At 47.5% G+C, this 19,873-nt stretch overlaps 1 protein-coding gene across 2 annotated transcripts in view; it reads right to left on the reverse strand.

Annotated features, from left to right (window-relative positions):
• CCDC30 (coiled-coil domain containing 30) overlaps nucleotides 1-19,336 on the reverse strand; it is a 44,357-nt gene extending 25,021 nt beyond the window's left edge. Inside the window, exon 1 of one of the 2 annotated variants that reach the window (XM_078640262.1) lies at nucleotides 19,194-19,336. The gene's annotated coding sequence lies outside the window, so the exon portion shown is untranslated. Of the gene's footprint in view, nucleotides 1-18,342; nucleotides 18,503-19,193 lie in introns of those variants that run through there. The other variant, XM_078640263.1, reaches the window with a different exon arrangement.
• Between the last annotated feature and the right edge of the window lie 537 nt (nucleotides 19,337-19,873).

A 19,873-nucleotide genomic window follows, 5' to 3' on the forward strand; every position in this document is an offset into this window, starting at 1 on the left:
ATCGGACAGTCAAATGCTAGACGTTCTATTAAATTTTGAAAAACAATCCGAAAAATAAAATTGTATGTAATATTAAAAAATTGTTTGAGTCTTTAATCATTTTTATATGTAATTCATAAACTAGTTAAATGTTAGAAATGTTATTACATTTTCAAACACAATCACAATAATAAATAATTGCTTAAAAAAATAAAAAAAATTAAAAAATAATCAACAAAACTAACAATCAATTAACATACAGTATTTGAAAAGTCTATCATTCTTTTTTCCTTATAGTACGCTGCCCAGAACGCAGGGCCCTTTTAAAGCCTCCACATTAAACCTAGGGGGTCAGGGAGGATCTACTATGCCCCCTTATGGTCATTTCCCCCTTTGTTTTAGCCTCCTCTTGTCTCTCAATCCTACCGAGAGACAAGATGGCGGCCGCTCCGGACTGTTTAGAATGTTGACAGACACCGGAGAGCCAATCAGCTTCGCTACGCGAAGTTCCGTTACGCGTAAAGTCCGCAAACCGGAGCGCTGCCCGGTCCGCTGTTACAGATATATATCTTTTTTTGAACGTTAATTTCTCAAAATCCACTGAAGCACATATATTGAGACCTAGAAAAGGCACATCGGGCTACCAGTCCCTACAATTTTGCCACGTTTTGTGGAAATCCATTCAGCCGTTCGGGCTAAAAGTGAGGCCAACCGCCCTATGGAAAACTCAATGTTAAAAACACGTTTTGGGACCCCCCTTTTTTCTCGGCCCCCCCTTGACGAACCCCCCCCAAATTTCCAGGGGCTGCTCAGAAACAAAATGTTCCATTTTCCAGAAACTTTCAGCCAATTCCGTCCACAAACGCCAAAGTTATTAGACATAGAATTTTCAAAAATCCCATAGGGAAAAAATCCTAACTATATATACCTACTGGCGACCGCCAGTAGGTAATATATTCATATCCTACTGGAGGTCGCCAGGTAGCTTTCATATGAAGAGCGTTAAAAAAAATGTCCAATAACGTTGCCATCCTTTGACGAAACCTTGCGCAAATTTTAAAACTAGTATGATGCTCACTTCAGCTGCTGCCTTGAAAGTTTCGTGGTGATCCATTAAGCGGGGGCCAAGAAAAAGGGGGGGTCCCAAAATGCATTTCCTCATGTTAATTTTCATAGAGATCTTAGACACGACTACATCCCGAACAGAATGACACCAAATTTAGTAGAAAGGTAGCTGTTGGTCCAGAAATCAACCTTTTTATAAATTGGTGTAAATCTGCTCAGCAGTTTTTGAAATATTAAGGCAAATCCAAATTTGTATATATAGGGTTGCAAAGGCTCTGCGAACCCTCACAATCTCATTGGCTGGCAACACTTCCAACCACGGAGTGTTGGCAGCCATCTTGGGACTCGGCTTGAGCGGAGTCCCTGAAAAAACATAAGAAAAAAAAGGAGGCAGGGTAGGAATACCCTGAATCCCTAGCCTCTTGCCCCCTGCAGAAACAAAAAAGAAAATAATAATAATTTGCTGGATCCGCAGCTACCATCGAAAAAAACAAGTGTGGACTCCTGGGCTTCTTCAGTAATCAGCCATGGAGTGGGCCAGGTCCGGGGGCGTGTTCAAGATAAAGGAGGTGGCGATCAGGACCCCCGTCCTGGGGTTGATAAATGGTCCGGGGACCACCACCTAAATTGAGTAAATTTAAAGGGGAGGCGGGGCTGTCGGGCTCCCGATGTCCCCAGGGACCACCACCTCTCCAGGGCTTTTGAATTTGTATTGAGGGCCCAGAGATCCCCTGGTGCACCGGGGGACCACCACTGGCATGGGGACAAGTTGAACAAGAAAAGAGGGGGACCGCGCAGCCTGTCTCCTGGAGCCATATATGGCCCTGGGGACCGCCACCCCAAAAGGCCAGCTCCTGCTATGTCCTGGGGTGTCCACCCTCAGGACATAGCTGATTACTGTGGCTTGGCAGGAGCTTTACTGCTTCCGCCAATCAGTCACGGCCGTCAATACGCGTGGGTGGAGGGGAGGAGCCAAGATGGCGACCGGAATGGAAGCGTAGGCTCCCGGCTCCTCAAGCCTCCGAGCCCCGCACGGACATCCTGCTTGTACTCCTGTGATTGACCAGCGGCGGGGTGACGGTGAATGCGCGCAGATATCACTCGCACTATCCTGATGCCTCTGACGGCCCTGTAGCCGGAGAAATCCACGAAATAGATTTGTGACCCCGCGGCCCTGGAGCTGGGACCTCAACCACGAAACATGGCCGGGTGCTAGTGTGTCAACAGCGGCCAGCTGAGCCTGGGTGGAGCCGGTTCGCCGGACCGGAGTGACTGCTGAGGGAAACTTCATCGCTGGGGAGCTGATTGCAACACGACACTGCCGGCTTATACCCTCGAAGTGGGGGCTCGGTTATCATACTGTTTACGAGTGGAGCGCTGTGGGTGAGCTATGTCTGCTATTCTGCCCGATCTTCGCGGGCCGCTCCCGAATTCGCTGCCATTGCTGACTCGGAGGGGAGATCGCTCCTTGGGTGTGTGTTGTGACGGCCCCCGAGTATCGCACTGCAATCTACCCGAGCCGGACTCGTCCCTGCCTGGTCTTCATTCTCCCTCCCGGATAGCCCCGTTTGATGATTGCCTGATTGAAAGGCAGGACATCGCCCTGCCTACTGAAGCACAGTGGGATGGGGACTGCGGTTTGCCGAGCGATGCTGTATGGTGGGACACACAGCCTGCGCTGCTTTGCGGTGATATTCTTGCTGCTCTTATTGCCCTGCAGTCCGACTGGGAGGAAGGATCCTGTGTGTTGGGAAGTAAGCTTGACGATCTTGTGTCCACACTGGAACGATCGCGATCGGATGGCTCCTGGGGTGCGAGGATTTGCCCCTCACTGTCTTTGAGGGTGGTACTGTGGTCGCACTCGAGTGCGGAGGAGTCTTGCAGATCCCGGACTGTGCTGATGCTTGTGGACAAACATCCGTATGCTTCTGCTACACTGAAGGGTTCCTCTCTCGGCAGGAAATGGTGACCTCGCCCATCGTATCGCTGCAAGTGGCCCAGACATTGCCTCAGCGACTGTTGGCTCCGGTGACTGCCTCTTCTCTCCTCGCCCCTGTATTCTGGCCATGGCAAAAGTATTTTGGGGTGGTATTGGGGGTGATGGTCATGAGTGAAGGTGACTTTGTTGGTAGTCTGTGGCGTCCCATTTGCTTTTGCATGTTGCTCTTTTACCTTCTGTGGCCATTTTGTTCCTTTATGTCGGCTGAAGCGGGCTTTACTGTGCGGACATCCCTCGGAGGACCCACAAGATCGGGCCAAGGCTAGGTGATTCCTTTACTGTGTGACATCTGTATGGCTAGCGGAGGAGCGGGTTGGTGTATTTCTACGCTACACTTCTCTGCGCAGTTTAGGTTGCCTCTCCCCATTTTTATCGCACTACCGATTACTGTTGCTGCTGTGGTTTCTGGGGTAGAATGTACCTTCTTGGCTGGGGAGACCGGGAGCCTGTGTGTGTGTACATGTATGTACCTCCTGCCGTTTTATGTAACTTTTTCTTTCATTTTCTTCTTTCTCTTTCTTTGTCTATATTTTGGGTACTCGTTTTCGGGCGATAGGCACACTGCGAGGGGGGGGGTAGGCCATAGCCTCTGCATGCGTGTAGGGTGGGGGGTGGGGGGGGGGGGTTTGTTTAGTCCTTTTTTAGTTTCTATGGGCCATTATCTCCATTATTTCCCCTTTTTGTTTGTCTTCTCTTTCTTTCCCTTTTTTCTGGGTCAGTATGGAGGCTAGGTGTAGAGATGCTTGCCTTTTCTGTCTCTTTTGGGGTCCACGTTCACATTCACGGGGTTGTATATGTATATGGGGTGGGTATTGCCCGATACGAAATTTGACTGTATGCCTCTTTATCCTGAATAAGGTGGTTCTGTACCGCTCCTCCGATTATGATTCTCAGTTTTTGGACATCCTTCTGTGCGCATTGCCCACTCCGTGTCTTCAATGGACTATCTGGTCTCTGATCCTTCTTGTACTATACTTTAATTTAAAAATGGACCTTATTAACTCCTGCGCTCGGTGCTCGCATCCGATATAAATGACACTTGTAATGTTTGCTGTTTTCTGTCTTTGGGGACTGCTGAGCTGTATTATCGTTGCCGTATGTGTTCTGATCTGATTTCGAGGCCAGCCGGACTGGTTGTGGGCCCGTAACTGTATACTACTTTTGCACAATAAAGGTCTTAAAAAAATAAAATAAAAAAAAATACTCGTGGGTGGTGGAAACAGGGGGTAGCGTGGAGGGTTAATTTAATAATAAGATTTTTTTTTTAATTACTCTGCTCCTGTCCCCAGCAGGAACAGAAAGCAGGCAGGCAGCCAAGCTCCCCCCCTAATCCAATGACAACGCTGCCAGCACATTTGTGATTTGTCGGGATGCTGACCAGCCAGGGGTTCATGGGCAGGCCATGTTCTCCATGTAGGCTGCATTGCAGCCTTCATGGAGAATGGTAGAGTACGCATGACTGGTTTGGGCAGCCCCAGATGGCTGACCAAACAGTTTTTGAACACTCAGGACTGGCACACCATACCTCCCTTGCCGTGCTCAAAGAGCAGCCCCGCCCACTGACCTGCCCGCAACCAAACATAAAATGCTAATAACTGACAGTTATTACCATTTTATGTTTCTGCTTCTTGAACTGCGAGAAAGCAGTGGGGCCACTTTCCTTGGCCCCAGTGAAGGAGCTGCCCCTGCCGCCAAGCCACAGCAAACACTCCGCGTTCAGCAAGCAAGGGCATTGAAAATGATCTTGCTTGCTGGAAGCAGAGCAGAATTGCTTTCAAATATAGCTGCCTTTCCAGCAGGTCCCTATGTCTGAAAGCAATGTCGGCTTCCACAGGAGGCGGGAAGCCGGCAAGGACCGCAGGGGCCTTCCGCTCCCCTTGTGGTCCCCAGGGTGCCCTGGGTATGAGCACCCAGAATGGAGGCTGGGCCCCGGGGGATGGGGTCCATGGTGCCAAATTTGGCCCGGGATAAGCTTTGCGCAGCCCCTTAGCCCATCTATGAATGGCCATGCCCCCCTCCCCTAGTAGTAGTGACATATTTTTAATGGGCAGATCCCATGGGATCGGGTCCCCGGGGCTGAAATCGGAAACCCCACCCCATTTCTCCCCCACACTGCAAATGCAACAACTAGTTAAGAAAGCATTGAAATTAACTTAAACAAAAAAAAGGTTGCAGGTAAGTTATAGTTAGGAAACTGAATTTGAAAAACCTTAGCAATTCATTTAAAAAGGGGGGTCATCAGAGGCTCCCTCGGCTTTTCACCAAACTCTGCAAACGTGCCTCCTGGAACACTACTGGTTGGGGGATGAAGTCTCTTGGCTGCTTATGGCCCTTGAGGGGGCAAAACCCCTACTGTTACCCCCAGTAAGTCCCACACAGGGGATTGCTAAGAGCTCGAATGACACTGTACGGCACACCACTCCACTGTTTGGTACGACATGCCACTCCACTGTACAAAACACCACTCCACTCTAAGACCGTCCACTCAACTGTTTTGCACTACACGCCACTCCACTCTATGATTCGCAACTAAACTCTACAACATGCAAACCAGTCCAGCTTACGCCACGCCACTCCAATTTACGACATCCCACTTTACTCTACACCATTCCAATCTATGCCCCTCTAATCTAAGAAACGGTATTGCACACCATTATCATTCGCCACTCCATTCTACTGTACGACATACTACCTCACTCTACACCACTCCACAACACTTTATTCCACTGTACGCTACTTTACTGTACAACACACAACCCCATGCTACTCCACTCTGACCTCCTCCACTCTACAAAAGTCTACTCCACTCTGTCACTGTGCAATACTCTATGCTACTCTACAACACTCTATACAACTCCCTCTACGCCACTCCACATCACTTTACTTCAGTCTAGTCTATGACATACCACTGCACTATACTCCACTGTAATACAGTATTCCACTCTACACCATGGTTTGATACTCCACTGTACGACTGTGTATGCTTGTACACTCGGACACACTACAACACGCCACTCCACTCTACAACACTCTATGCCCCTTCCCTGTACACCAATCTACAATTCACCACTCTACAGTGCGATGCCCCACTTCAATCTACAAAACACCACTCATCTCTACGATGCTGCACTCCATCACACTCCACTCCATGACACTCCACTCTACATCACTCCACTCTATAACACTCCAATGTATGCCACAACACTACACCACTCAACTGTATGCCACTCCACTGTACTCCTTTTAACGACACACTACTCTACTCCACGCCAGTCCATTCTGTGAGACGCCACTCCACTGTACAACACACCACCCTTTGACACTCCACTTTACTCCATGAAACGCCCCTCCACACCAATCTACTCCGCTCTATGACACTGTATAACAGGCCACTCCATTCTACAGCCCATACTCTACTCTACTCTACGATCCGCCAAAAGACACCCCACTTTGTGACACCACTCCACTCCACACCTCTCCACTGTAGGACATGCCATTCCACTCTACAACACACCACTACACTGTACGCCACTACACTCTATGCCCCTCTACTCTAAGACAGTGCACAGCATGCCACTCTTTCACACATCACTCTACTGTTCCACTTTACACCCCTCCATTCTACACCACTCTATGACATTGTATTCCACTGTATCACACTCTATGCAACTCCCTCTATGCCATTTTACTCCACTGTAGTCCGATACATGACTCAGGTCTACTCCACTCTAAGCCACGCCACTCTAACACACTGAAGAACACAACACTCTGCGACACGCCACTACACTACACAAGATGCCACTCCACTCTATGTCAATCTACCCCACTCTACGACATGCAACTCCACTCTACTGCACAGCACTCCACCCCAATGCACTCTACTCCACTTTATGCCCCTACATTCTACTCAAATAAACACTATACAATAAGCTACTCCACGACAAGCCACTCCTATGACACTCCATTCAACTATAGGGTGCTTTATTCTACTCTACAGCGCTCCACCCAACAACAATGTACTATATTTTATGCAAGACCAGAATACAAACCTTTACTACACTTTATGCCCCTCTACTCTACTACACTATATGACACACCACTCTACTCCTCTCTACAACACATCAGTGCACTGTGAGACATGGCACTCCACAACACTCATCTACTCCACTCTATGAAACTCTCCCTGACGAAACTCTTCTCTATGACACTCTACTCCACTTCACGCCACTCTACAACACTCTACTCCAAGCCACTCTACAACACTCCACTTTACACTATTCCACTCTAGAAAACTCAACTCCACTGTATGCCCCTCCACTTTACACCATTTTCTCCAGTCTGATACTTCACTCCACTGTTTTCTACAACACTTCACTGTACACCACTGCATTCTAGAAGACTCTACTCAACTGTATGCCCCTTTACTCCGCTGTACCACACTCCATCGTACGACATGCTACTGTACCATACCCCACTCTATGATACTACACTGTACAACACTATGCTCCACTCTACTGTACAACACTCCACTCAACAACACTCTGCTCCACTCTATGCCGCTTTACGAGACTGTACTCGGCCACAATCTACTCCAAAAGACTGTAGTCTACAATGCTACACTGTATGACATTTCACTCTACAATACTTCACTGTACGACAATCCACTCCACTCTATGCCACTCTACTTCATTGTACTTAATTCTATCACACTCCTCCTTTTTTAATGATTGAGCACATACATTCATCATATTACATTCATTAGATATAATAAATACATTAAAGCACTGCCAGCAGAGAGTAAACAATATGAACATTTAGCATATGTTTTGACAAACATTCTGAACAATGGAAAGTTTATCCGGGCTTTACAATCACAAAGAACATTCTAAATAGTGTACTACCATTGACAGTAAAAGATTTACTTGTCTAAACAATCAGACCATACTACGAAATCTAATCCACAATTTGGTGTCTACGCTCGACCCAATCCGCTAATGGTGTCCAGATCACTGCTCCCTGTTTCCTCGCCCTCCTACCCTCCTACCCGTACACCTGAATTTGAATTTGAAGGTAATTTATATTGCGCGACTAAAACCCAAAGGTATCAAGGCGCCTAACAAAATCAGAGAAGGCAGAACACAACTACAGGTATGCGCGCACAAAGACACGGGTCTTCAGGGCGTTTCTAAATAACTGCAGGGTGGGAAGGGACCTCAATTCCACAGGGAGAGCATTCCACCACTTAGGAGCCAGATTGGAGAAGGCTTTGCCACCCCATCTGGATACGAGGGACAGATAGGAGTCTGTTTGAGGAACGTAAGTTCCTACAAGGGCAGTAGCGGGACAAAATAGATCCAATTCCAGTAAGGCTACTTTTTGCTAAGGCCTTATAGATCATGCACATGGTCTTAAAAAGAATACGATCCTCTATAGGAAGCCAATGGAGCAGTTTTCTGGCGGAGGTAGCCGAAGTGCGCCGGGGTAGATCCAGAACGAACCTAGCCGCTGCATTCTGGACTACCTGCAAGCGCTGCAGCAGACTTTTATTCAGTCCTGCATACAGCGCATTGCAGTAGTCCAATCGGGAACCAACAAGGGCAACAGCAAGTTGTTTCCTTGCCTGCTGTGAAAGATAGTGCCTGATCTTCCTCAGTATGCAAATGATGCCCCAACAGGTAGAGATAGTCCTATTAACCTGTTGACACATACTGAGGGTGGGATCGATCACGACTCCGAGGTTTTTGGCAAAAGAAGCAGGGACAGGACAGGCTCCCAGTGAGTCTGGCCACCAATCGGCTGACCATACCTCCTCCTTTCCTCCAAACACCATCACCTCAGTCTTCTCCCCATTCAGTTTTAATGAATTGTGAATCATACATTGACCGACTGCCTCCATGCAAGATCTAAAGTTGGAGGCAGTCGAAGTAACTGACTGGGAGAGAGAGACGAGGATCTGCGTGTCATCCGCATAGGAAACTACCTCCATCCCAAAATATCTAATTAGTCTAGCAAGAGGAGTCACATAAATGTTAAAAAGGGTCGGACTTAACGCCGACCCCTGAGGGACCCCACATTGCATAGACAGGGATGGAGATAGAAATTTGCCCAGCTGCACTCTTTGCTCTCGTTGATCGAGGAAAGAGGTGAGTAGTGCCAGTGCCGCCCCCTGGACCCCGATCTCCCTCAGGCGAGATGTTAGAACTGAGGGAGAAAGGGTGTCGAAGGCAGCAGTAAGGTCTAAAAGGATCAGGAGGGAGGTCTGTCCCCCATCCACACGCGTGCGGATATTATCCAGCACTATGGTAAGGGCAGACTCGGTGCTATGTTCCCTCCTGAATCCATGCTGGGAGAGATCCAGACAGCCCGAGCTTTCCACGAAGGCAGCGAGATGTTTATTCAGATGTGTTTCTAACATCTTCGCAGGGACTGGAAGCAGTGAGATGGGGCGGAAGTTCTTTAATGCCCCAGGATCAAGAGAAGGTTTCTTGAGTAAAGGTTTTACTACTGCATTTTTCCACTGCTGAGGAAAAATGCCATCCCTCATGGCCTTGTTCATGATGTCAACAAGGGGAGGCAGGAGGGATTCTCTACCCTGCTTAAGGATCTTGAGCGGGCAAACATCTAAAGGGGAGCCGGATTTGGTTTTATTAAGGAGGATCTCTACATCCTGTAGAGAGAGAGGAGGGAAAAAATCCAGACATCCCGGCGGGAGTTTCTCCGAGAGAACAGGGTCCGGGTTAACAGGGACAGAGGGCTCGGTAGTAAAAGGTCTCTGTAACTCCAAGGCGGTATAAATGTCCGAGATCTTAGTCTGGAAAAAGGAATCTATGTTATCACAGAGCTCCTGTGACGCAATAACCGGGTCCGGGATCTGAAGGGTGGTGAGGGAATCCACTATCCTAAAGAGCTCTTTAGGGGAGGAGAGTGAGGTGGTAAGGGCCGTAAAGTATTCCTGTTTTATCCTTATTACTTCCAGCTTGTATTTCCTTATCAGGATCTTATGGGCTTCCTTGTCCCTTAGATCCCAGCTGGTGTGCCATAAACGCTCCTGTCTCCTAGCTTCCTGTCGAAGGAGTCTTAAATGCTCCGAGAACCACGGGGCTGATGGCCTTTTCCTGGCTGAATAGCACAACCGTATGGGAGCCAGTACTTCCAGAGCCTCTGTGACGGTCTTTTCATATTGTAGGACCGCCGACTGGACATTGTCCCCCTGGGAAGTAGACAGGCTAGATATCCAAGGTACGAAGGAACTTTCCGTGATGTTCTTAAAATTCCTGCGTAGTTCCCTTTTACTAGGAATATTTCTGGTCCCCTCCAAGGTCGGACAAGACACATTGAATGGTACGGCCAGGTGATCTGACCATGAGACGGTTCTATTTAAATTGTACTTGTTGAAAGAGCCGCTGCCGGACTGTCGGTGGTTCAGGATGGAGCCAGGCATCTTCTATCGTCAATCTTGCTATTGCCATGGCTATAGATGTAAAGTAAGAATCACCATGTACTTTCTGCTTCACCAAGTGTCTCCTCTAAGAAAGCCTCAATCCTGGCTCTCAGCAACTGTAATTTCATACATGAACAAAACATGTGAGACATATCTACTGGTCCCACCCAACCCCGGGGAAACTGATAATCTGGTCTCTTATTCCAGCTAAACATCTTGGCCGATATTAATACAAATTAAAAGCCGTCATATAGCGTTAGCTCTTTAGACATGCAGTTAGCAACACTTCAGAAACCCATCTTTCTGCTTGGTGCTGCATTTCTTTGGTATTGTATAGATCAAAGCATTATATATTTCCTCGATCCCAGCCAGCTTAGTGCCCTTTATAAATTCCAGGAGCACGATTTTATCAACCGAACGCGGACCGTTAGCAAGCTTCATGATGAAATCCGGGACCTGCAAATATTTTTTTAAGTATTGCTTAGGCAATCCAAATTTCCGTTAAAGGTCTGCAAACAATAACATTTGTTGTAAATAAAGAGTTGTTTCCAGCCGGACAACTCCTGCCCGCTCCCAAGCCCCACAAACGACATCATGAAATACGGATAGTAAGATAGATGATCTCCATAACAGGGTACATTGATTATACTTGGTGATCCCAATTTTTGCCCCAAGTGATTTCCAGATTTTGAAGGCCACCATAGTAGTTTTGAATTTGACTTTCTTAAAATTACTACTCTGTAAATTTAGGGCAAAACATCTCCTAGCCCAAGGGCAATTCGTAAATGGATGTTAGCTCTGTCGGAACTACCGCAGAATCTTCACTATCGGTAATCAGAATCCATATACGCTGTAAGAAAGATGTCCAGTGATAAATTTGGAAATTCGGCATTGCCCAGCCACCTCTTTCTCTAGGAAGCACCAAGTATCATAGAAAATGCCGCAATCTTTTATACAAAGCGGTACAAAAGGGGGTGGTGATGGACGGAGCATCTGAACCAATGAAACACTCACACCCAGTCAACAGATCTGGGTTTAATCCATCACCGTTCTTTAGCCCACTCTGCCACCCCAGTTCAGACATGGCCATATGCAAATCAGTCTGACCCTGTGCCTCCTGGGAACAATCCAGCCCGAATTGCCAAGCCATGCCTTCCCTGGACCGGAATCAAACACAGCGCTGGCAATAGAACAAACGTGTCTTTAGCACGCATTCGTTCAGAACGCAAGTCACTGCAACAACTTGCTTTAGGGGAGGCACATTGGTGGAATGGTGTTGGGTTGAAAGTACAACACCTTCCTTACTGTAGCAAAGACTGGAGTTGGAATAGTAAATAAAACTATTCCAAAATCCAGTGTCCCCATAATGCAAGTCATTATAACGACTTGCATGCTCAACGAAGGCATGCTATAGATGCGTTTGTACTGACGGGGTTCAGAAGGCATGCATGCTCAACGAATGCGGAATACCGTCATATAATCGCTGTTGCTACATAATTAAAGTGAATATGTTTAAAATTAGGTTTGTCAGCTAATGGCTAACTTTTTTAATTCATATCAAATAAGAAGATATATTTTTTCTAACAAAAAATGAATACAAACTATATTTTCTTTGGAAAAGTACTCCTGGTTCCCGAGTGGGCAGGACGTTTCAGTTCTTATGATTATCAATGGATATCGCCTGAAGGAGGACGTTTCAGTTCTTAAGATTATCAATGGAGATCGCCTGAAGAAGGACACTTCAGTTCTTAACATTAACAATGGGTTTCGCCTGAAGAAGGACGTTTCAGTTCTTATGATTATCAATGGATATCGCCTGAAGGAGGACGTTTCAGTTCTTATGATTATCAATGGATATCGCCTGAAAGAGGACGTTTCAGTTCTTAAGATTATCAATGGATATCGCCTGAAGGAGGACGTTTCAGTTCTTAAGATTGACAATGGGTTTCGCCTGAAGGAGGACGTTTCAGTTCTTATGATTATCAATGGATATCGCCTGAAAGAGGACGTTTCAGTTCTTAAGATTATCAATGGAGATCGCCTGAAGGAGGACACTTCAGTTCTTAAGATTGACAATGGGTTTCGCCTGAAGGAGGACGTTTCAGTTCTTATGATTATCAATGGATATCGCCTGAAAGAGGACGTTTCAGTTCTTATGATTATCAATGGATATCGCCTGAAAGAGGACGTTTCAGTTCTTATGATTATCAATGGATATCGCCTGAAGGAGGACGTTTCAGTTCTTAAGATTATCAATGGGTTTCGCCTGAAGGAGGACGTTTCAGTTCTTAAGATTATCAATGGATATCGCCTGAAGGAGGACGTTTCAGTTCTTAAGATTATCAATGGGTTTCGCCTGAAGGAGGACGTTTCAGTTCTTAAGATTATCAATGGGTTTCGCCTGAAGGAGGACGTTTCAGTTCTTATGATTATCAATGGGTTTCGCCTGAAGGAGGACGTTTCAGTTCTTATGATTATCAATGGAGATCGCCTGAAGGAGGACGTTTCAGTTCGTATGATTATGAATGGAGATGGCCTGAAGGAGGACGTTTCAGTTCTTATGATTATGAATGGAGATCGCCTGAAGGAGGACGTTTCAGTTCTTATGATTATCAATGGGTTTCGCCTGAAGGAGGACGTTTCAGTTCTTAAGATTATCAATGGGTTTCGCCTGAAGGAGGACGTTTCAGTTCTTATGATTATCAATGGGTTTCGCCTGAAGGAGGACGTTTCAGTTCTTAAGATTATCAATGGGTTTCGCCTGAAGGAGGACGTTTCAGTTCTTATGATTATCAATGGGTTTCGCCTGAAGGAGGACGTTTCAGTTCTTAAGATTATCAATGGATATCGCCTGAAGGAGGACGTTTCAGTTCTTAAGATTATCAATGGGTTTCGCCTGAAGGAGGACGTTTCAGTTCTTAAGATTATCAATGGGTTTCGCCTGAAGGAGGACGTTTCAGTTCTTATGATTATCAATGGGTTTCGCCTGAAGGAGGACGTTTCAGTTCTTATGATTATCAATGGAGATCGCCTGAAGGAGGACGTTTCAGTTCGTATGATTATGAATGGAGATCGCCTGAAGGAGGACGTTTCAGTTCTTATGATTATGAATGGAGATCGCCTGAAGGAGGACGTTTCAGTTCTTATGATTATCAATGGGTTTCGCCTGAAGGAGGACGTTTCAGTTCTTAAGATTATCAATGGGTTTCGCCTGAAGGAGGACGTTTCAGTTCTTATGATTATCAATGGGTTTCGCCTGAAGGAGGACGTTTCAGTTCTTAAGATTATCAATGGGTTTCGCCTGAAGGAGGACGTTTCAGTTCTTATGATTATCAATGGGTTTCGCCTGAAGGAGGACGTTTCAGTTCTTATGATTATCAATGGAGATCGCCTGAAGGAGGACGTTTCAGTTCTTATGATTATGAATGGAGATCGCCTGAAGGAGGACGTTTCAGTTCTTATGATTATCAATGGAGATCGCCTGAAGGAGGACGTTTCAGTTCTTATGATTATCAATGGGTTTCGCCTGAAGGAGGACGTTTCAGTTCTTAAGATTATCAATGGGTTTCGCCTGAAGGAGGACTTTTCAGTTCTTATGATTATGAATGGAGATCGCCTGAAGGAGGACGTTTCAGTTCTTATGATTATCAATGGGTTTCGCCTGAAGGAGGACGTTTCAGTTCTTATGATTATGAATGGAGATCGCCTGAAAGAGGACGTTTCAGTTCTTATGATTATCATTGGGGATCGCTTGAAGGAGAACTGAGCGCTACATCAAGGCAGGATGGCAGCTAGGTAATGCTACTATGAGTGCATGCCACATACAGCAGCGAAGGGCGCACTTGCTTGTACCACGTGGTGACAGTGGTCTTCAGCCATTCCCTGTACACCTTAACTAAAGATGAAAAGAGCAAACACAATACAATCTCTGAATATATACTGTATGCACTGCAGACAAAGCACTGCGTATGCTCTGTCGGCGCACACTTCATACAGCGCAAAGGGAAAACACTGAGGTGTGCGCTGCATGCTTGGCAGCCTTTGGCAATGTTTGAAGTGCAATACATACTAGGTATTTTATTGTCCATTGAAAACATAAGCCATGTCCTTTGGCCATGCCAGTGTGCAGGAGACCGGGTCAAGGGGCAAGCCCCAGCCCATATGCTGCTGCAACAAAATATTCAGTTTTATTTCACTGAACAATCCTATAGCTATCGCCAGGGCTGTGTGTACTTGGGATCCTTCAGTCCACTCACCACATAAATAAACGTGTGAGTGTGTGGAGCTGCTCCCTTGCTTCAAACTGCCCTCAGTGTGCCTTGAAAAATCATTGTTAGAGGGTAGGAGTCTATGGAGAACACAGATCTGCTCGCCTAATCTGCCCACAGGATTAAAATAAATGGTACGATCTTCATCTCCTCACACTCAAAAGGAAAAACTAATTCGCCAGAAACCTAAACTCAATTTTTTGCAGGAGGCAGACACTGGAGGATTTAGCCCAAATCTGCCTTGCCTTAGGGGACAGAAAGCCCACCAGACACCAGGGCTGTTATGTATCGGGCCATATTCCCACCCTTAAAGCATCACTCATTCCGGCCCTTGAGGAGGGGGAGATTACAAAATTCACCCCTAATCTGCCTCTCTAGATGGCAGACAAAAGCCCACTGGATGCCATAGATAGTTAAAACAAAAACAAAAAAATAGAAAAGTGGTGGGTGCAGGTCCATCCTGGCATCGCCCACGAAGCCTCAACAGTCTGCCCACCTGGGGCCTGGGGCCTCGAGCCCAAATACAGCAGCCATCCCAGGGTAAGCAAGGGGGTAACTTGAATTCTTTGGGCATACATTTGACATATACTTCAGCAGACACTGGATTTAACCTCCTCCCTGTCTGCCTCCTCTGTGCAGAAGAAAGACTGTCTTGTGCCTGGGGAGGGTGGGGAATGGCTGCCATGCATTGCTAGGTTAGGCAAGCCCAGCACCTCATTCTATTTCTCACATGTTTCTCCGATGGTCTTCTTGGATTTCTGATCCCCACCCCCAGACATGGATTCAGGTGGTAAACACTGCAGGGAGGCTGAAAGCCCCCAGATCACCAGGCAAACAAATGAGAAAAGGAATGGGTGAGGCGCTAGTATCAGGCCCCATCACTATGCATCAAACAGTTTTTCCACCCACTGGGGGGAGCAGAATGGGTGGGGGTTACACCCTTTCGGGCAGTCCACAAGTCACAACCACAACCAAAGAAATGCCAATTGTCTCAGACTTGCTGTGGTAACTGGCTGCATATTCAAGCGATCAGTCGGCGGAACACTGAAACCAACTGACCTAAAAGAATCTGTGGTGCTGGAACTTGCATGGATCCAACTAAGTTTTCTTATCCAAAATGCCCTGAGAATATCAAAGTATATGTCAAAATACTTTTCCTAGATTGAGCACTTCCAGCCAATGACCAAAGTCTTTACACATTTCCACCTCAAACTGTAAGTAAGTAGAAAACACAAAATCAGGAAAACACAGCGACCAGTTGGAACATTTCACAAATTGTGGTAAAAAGTATAGTGTCTTGCTGTACCTGTTCTAGCAGGCACTAGTCTACCAGCCACTCACGTAAGGGATGGCCTTTACACCCACACCACACCCATCCAACACAGGCATCAATAGTCAGATGACCCTGCCAATAAAAGAACCAGAGCACACGTGCTAATGGCCAGTTCAGGAACCATACACACCATGTCTGTGTCAATATTTTCTAAGTGTGTGGGCCTAGGGCCCACGACTTTACAATGGCGACAAGGGGTCTGATCCCACAGGCCGTGCCGCCTCACAGCTGATCACCGTGCTTGAGGTGAATACATCAGGCTCGCGTGTAGGAGGTAAAGCAAGGTAAAGCAAGGGTTGAAATATACACTCATTGTTCAGCAAAATGTATTCAGGACAAGCTATTTTTAGGGACTACTTGCCCTTTCTGGGTTGAAAATCCTCTAACTTCAGGGAAGACAAACTGACTATTGACCTCCGTCTCTGAAAGCAACAAATGTGACACGATAACAAGATTTAAAGGCATCTTTATAGCTCACAAAGTGAAAGAGCAATACAAATGCCTTTAAATTTTGTTATTTTGGCACATTTCCTGGCTGTCAGAGACGGTGTTGGACGTTTACAGCGAATCTTTTACCACGCATGGAATCACAACGCGGTCGGAACAACGACCGCGTTGTGATTCCGCATACCATTACTCCGCAAGTTGGAACAACGACTTGCGGAGGGGGGAGGGGCTGTTGGATTTAAAATCCAACACCTTCCGTAGTGTCCGCACCGACTGGAGTTGGAATAGTAAATTATACTATTCCAACTTCCAGCGACCCCCTCCGCAAGTCGTTGTTCCGTCTTGCGGAGTAATGGTATGCGGAATCACAACGCGATTGTTGTAACGACCGTGTTGTGATTCCCGGCAGTGTAAAAGAATGCGGGATATTAAGGTATATTCATCAGAGACAGATTAAAAGTCAGTTTGTCTTGAAATTTCCTGCATTTAGTTTTCTTTCTGTGACTGAAGTTAGAGGATTTTTTTAAGGTGAACTGTGTGACAATTGAACTGTGCAAAGCATGCAAAATGAAAGGCTGTAAGAGGTCAGGCTTTTCTCTAACACAGCACTGAAATAGCTAAGTGAACTGTTCAAACACTTCAAATCTATCTCACTAGTTATGAAGACACATTTTTGTAATTCTGTGGTGACAGAAATATCTTTATAGGATCAAAACAAATTAAAACACTTAAGTGAGTGATGTGCAAATGTAAAATATTTTTGCTGAAACCCAATTTCCAAACAATGTTTATGCGCTATTTTCAGAAAAACTACATGTTAGTGAGAAAGTTTTGTGGCCATTTTAAATGAAGATAAGCTATCTGTAAGTGACAGTGCACCACCACATCATGCTTTGGAAATATATTTATGAAAAGTGATTTTTTTAACATGAACTGGGAATATTACTGCTCCTTCCCAGATGACAATGCTAATAGTGAAGTAAGAGGCAAGCTAGGGATCATGTGTACCCTATATATGGGCTTGATTCTTGTTACACATGGAGCAAATAGTCAGTCTAGTAAATAAAAAGAGGTTTTTTTTGTACAGCAGAAATAGTGAACTTGCATATTTGAAGGTGATCTCTTATGTGATAAGAAATAACAAGCATTAAAAATGCAATAGGTCTCGCCTTTCATTGAGTTGAAGCCATTTGCTTTGCTATACAATACCATTAGCAAAGCAAATGGCTTTAACTTAATCAAAGGTGAGACCTATTGCATTTTCAAAGCTTGTTTTCCTTTTGGTTCCAGTTCTAATCTTGTGCTCACTCCGCTTCAGGTTCCCTTGTTCTTCTAGGGCCTTGCATCTTTTTCAAATGGATATCCCCCCACTGGGTACTGTCCACCCCGCCGACGTATTGTTTTGTTTATCTAAGCATCCGCAGGGCCACCCCGGGGTCAGTCCTCATTTCAAACTCTTATTGTTCCTCTGCTCAGCGAGATGTCAGATTCGCATCTTTATCGCCCCTCCTCCTCTCACCCCTTTAAAAAATCTTCCCTGACCAGACCCCACAAAGGAGATGTCTCTCGTGCCCGGTTCCCCTGAGCCCAACTTTCAACTGAAAACCCCGCAGCGGGCACCGCAGCGACTGCAGGCCGCGGAGAAGCCGCGGGGGCTCCAACGACGCAGAGTGGAAGCAAAGGAGGTGTGGAAGACAAGAACAGATGAGAAGACAGATGCAGTATAGAGGGAAGCTGGAGGGAGGAAAGAGGTGGAGAAAGGGCTGGGAAAGATGAAGAAACAAGCATTGGCACAGCCAGCAGGTCTCACCGTTGGTAGGTGTAAGTAGTTTTTGTGAATAGGTGTGCCAAGTAATATTTCGCAAAGTCTCCTCTTCAGTAAGTTTTTTCCAATTGCAGCAGTTACAGTTTAGTGTCGTTGAGGCCTGTGAAGGGAGTTTGTGTTGCTAGTGCTTAGTGTATATTATGATGCATTTGCTTCAGGGCGAGGGAACATGGAGGAGGCAAAGCACCAAACTCAGACCATTGACAGCTCTGCAGGGCTGAGGCTCAAACCCTGGGGGGTCACTGCCCCCACTGAAGAGATGCCGACCACCCCCTTGAGACACCCACGTGGAGTGGAGCAGAGGATCAGAGCAAGATGCCAAGGCCAGCAACACTAGAGACCACTCAGCATGGACTGGGGGGGCTGGGGGGCCCTGAGGGACAGGCAGAGCCACCCCTGGGGCCCCTGCACCCCCCCCCTGCACCCAGAGCCCTCTCACCCCCCCGCCCCCCCAGGGGCCCCTGCAGCCCCCCCCCTGCACCCAGAGCCCTCTCACCCCCCCGCCCCCCCAGGGGCCCCTGCAGCCCCCCCCTGCACCCAGAGCCCTCTCACCCCCCCGCCCCCCCAGGGGCCCCTGCAGCCCCCCCCTGCACCCAGAGCCCTCTCACCCCCCCGCCCCCCCAGGGGCCCCTGCAGCCCCCACTGGCACCCACAGCCCTCCAGAGGTCCCTCCCCCTCTCCCCCCTGGGGCCCCTGCAGCCCCCCCCTGCACCCAGAGCCCTCTCACCCCCCCGCCCCCCCAGGGGCCCCTGCAGCCCCCACCCCCACTGGCACCCACAGCCCTCCAGAGGTCCCTCCCCCTCTCCCCCCTGGGGTCCCTACAGCCCCCCTCATACCTGTGGCCCCTCTGTCCCCTCTGGCTCCTCTGTCCCGGGGGGCGGGGCCTCGACCACAACACAGCAACGCCCTCGGTAACTAGGGCCCGCCTCCGGGCAGGAGCCACCCGCCACGGAAAGAGGACCGAAACTGGTCCCGCCCATAGAAGGCGACGGGATAAACAAGACACCAGGGTAGCACCACCCGCAATAGAAAGAGGAGGAAACAAGACCCGCCCACCGTGGATCGAATGGATAAAAAACACACCAGGGTACGAATCATACGCCTAGAAAGAGGAAGAAACAGGCCCCGCCACTGAGGGCGACGGTATAAACATGACACCAGGGTAGCACCACCCACCATAGAAAGAGGAGGAAACAGACCCCGCCCCAGAAGGCGACGGGATAAAAAAACACTGCAGGGTACCAATCACTCGCCATCGAACAGGACAGAAACAGGCTCCGCCTACAGGGGGGGGGGTAAGTAATACAACAAACTACCCAGCACCTACGATAGAAAGAAAAGAAAACAGGCTCCACCTACGGATGCCTATTGGATAAACCATGGTTCGCCTCCGATCAGAAACCACTCATAATAGAAAGAAGACCGAAACAGGACTGGCCCACAAGGGCGCCGCCTCCGGGCACGCTCAAACTGCTGTGAAAAAATGACGGAAACACTCCCCGCCCACTTAGGTCAA

The sequence above is a fragment of the Lissotriton helveticus genome, chromosome 4_2, assembly GCF_964261635.1.
Source record: "Lissotriton helveticus chromosome 4_2, aLisHel1.1, whole genome shotgun sequence".
Taxonomy (NCBI): domain Eukaryota; kingdom Metazoa; phylum Chordata; class Amphibia; order Caudata; family Salamandridae; genus Lissotriton; species Lissotriton helveticus.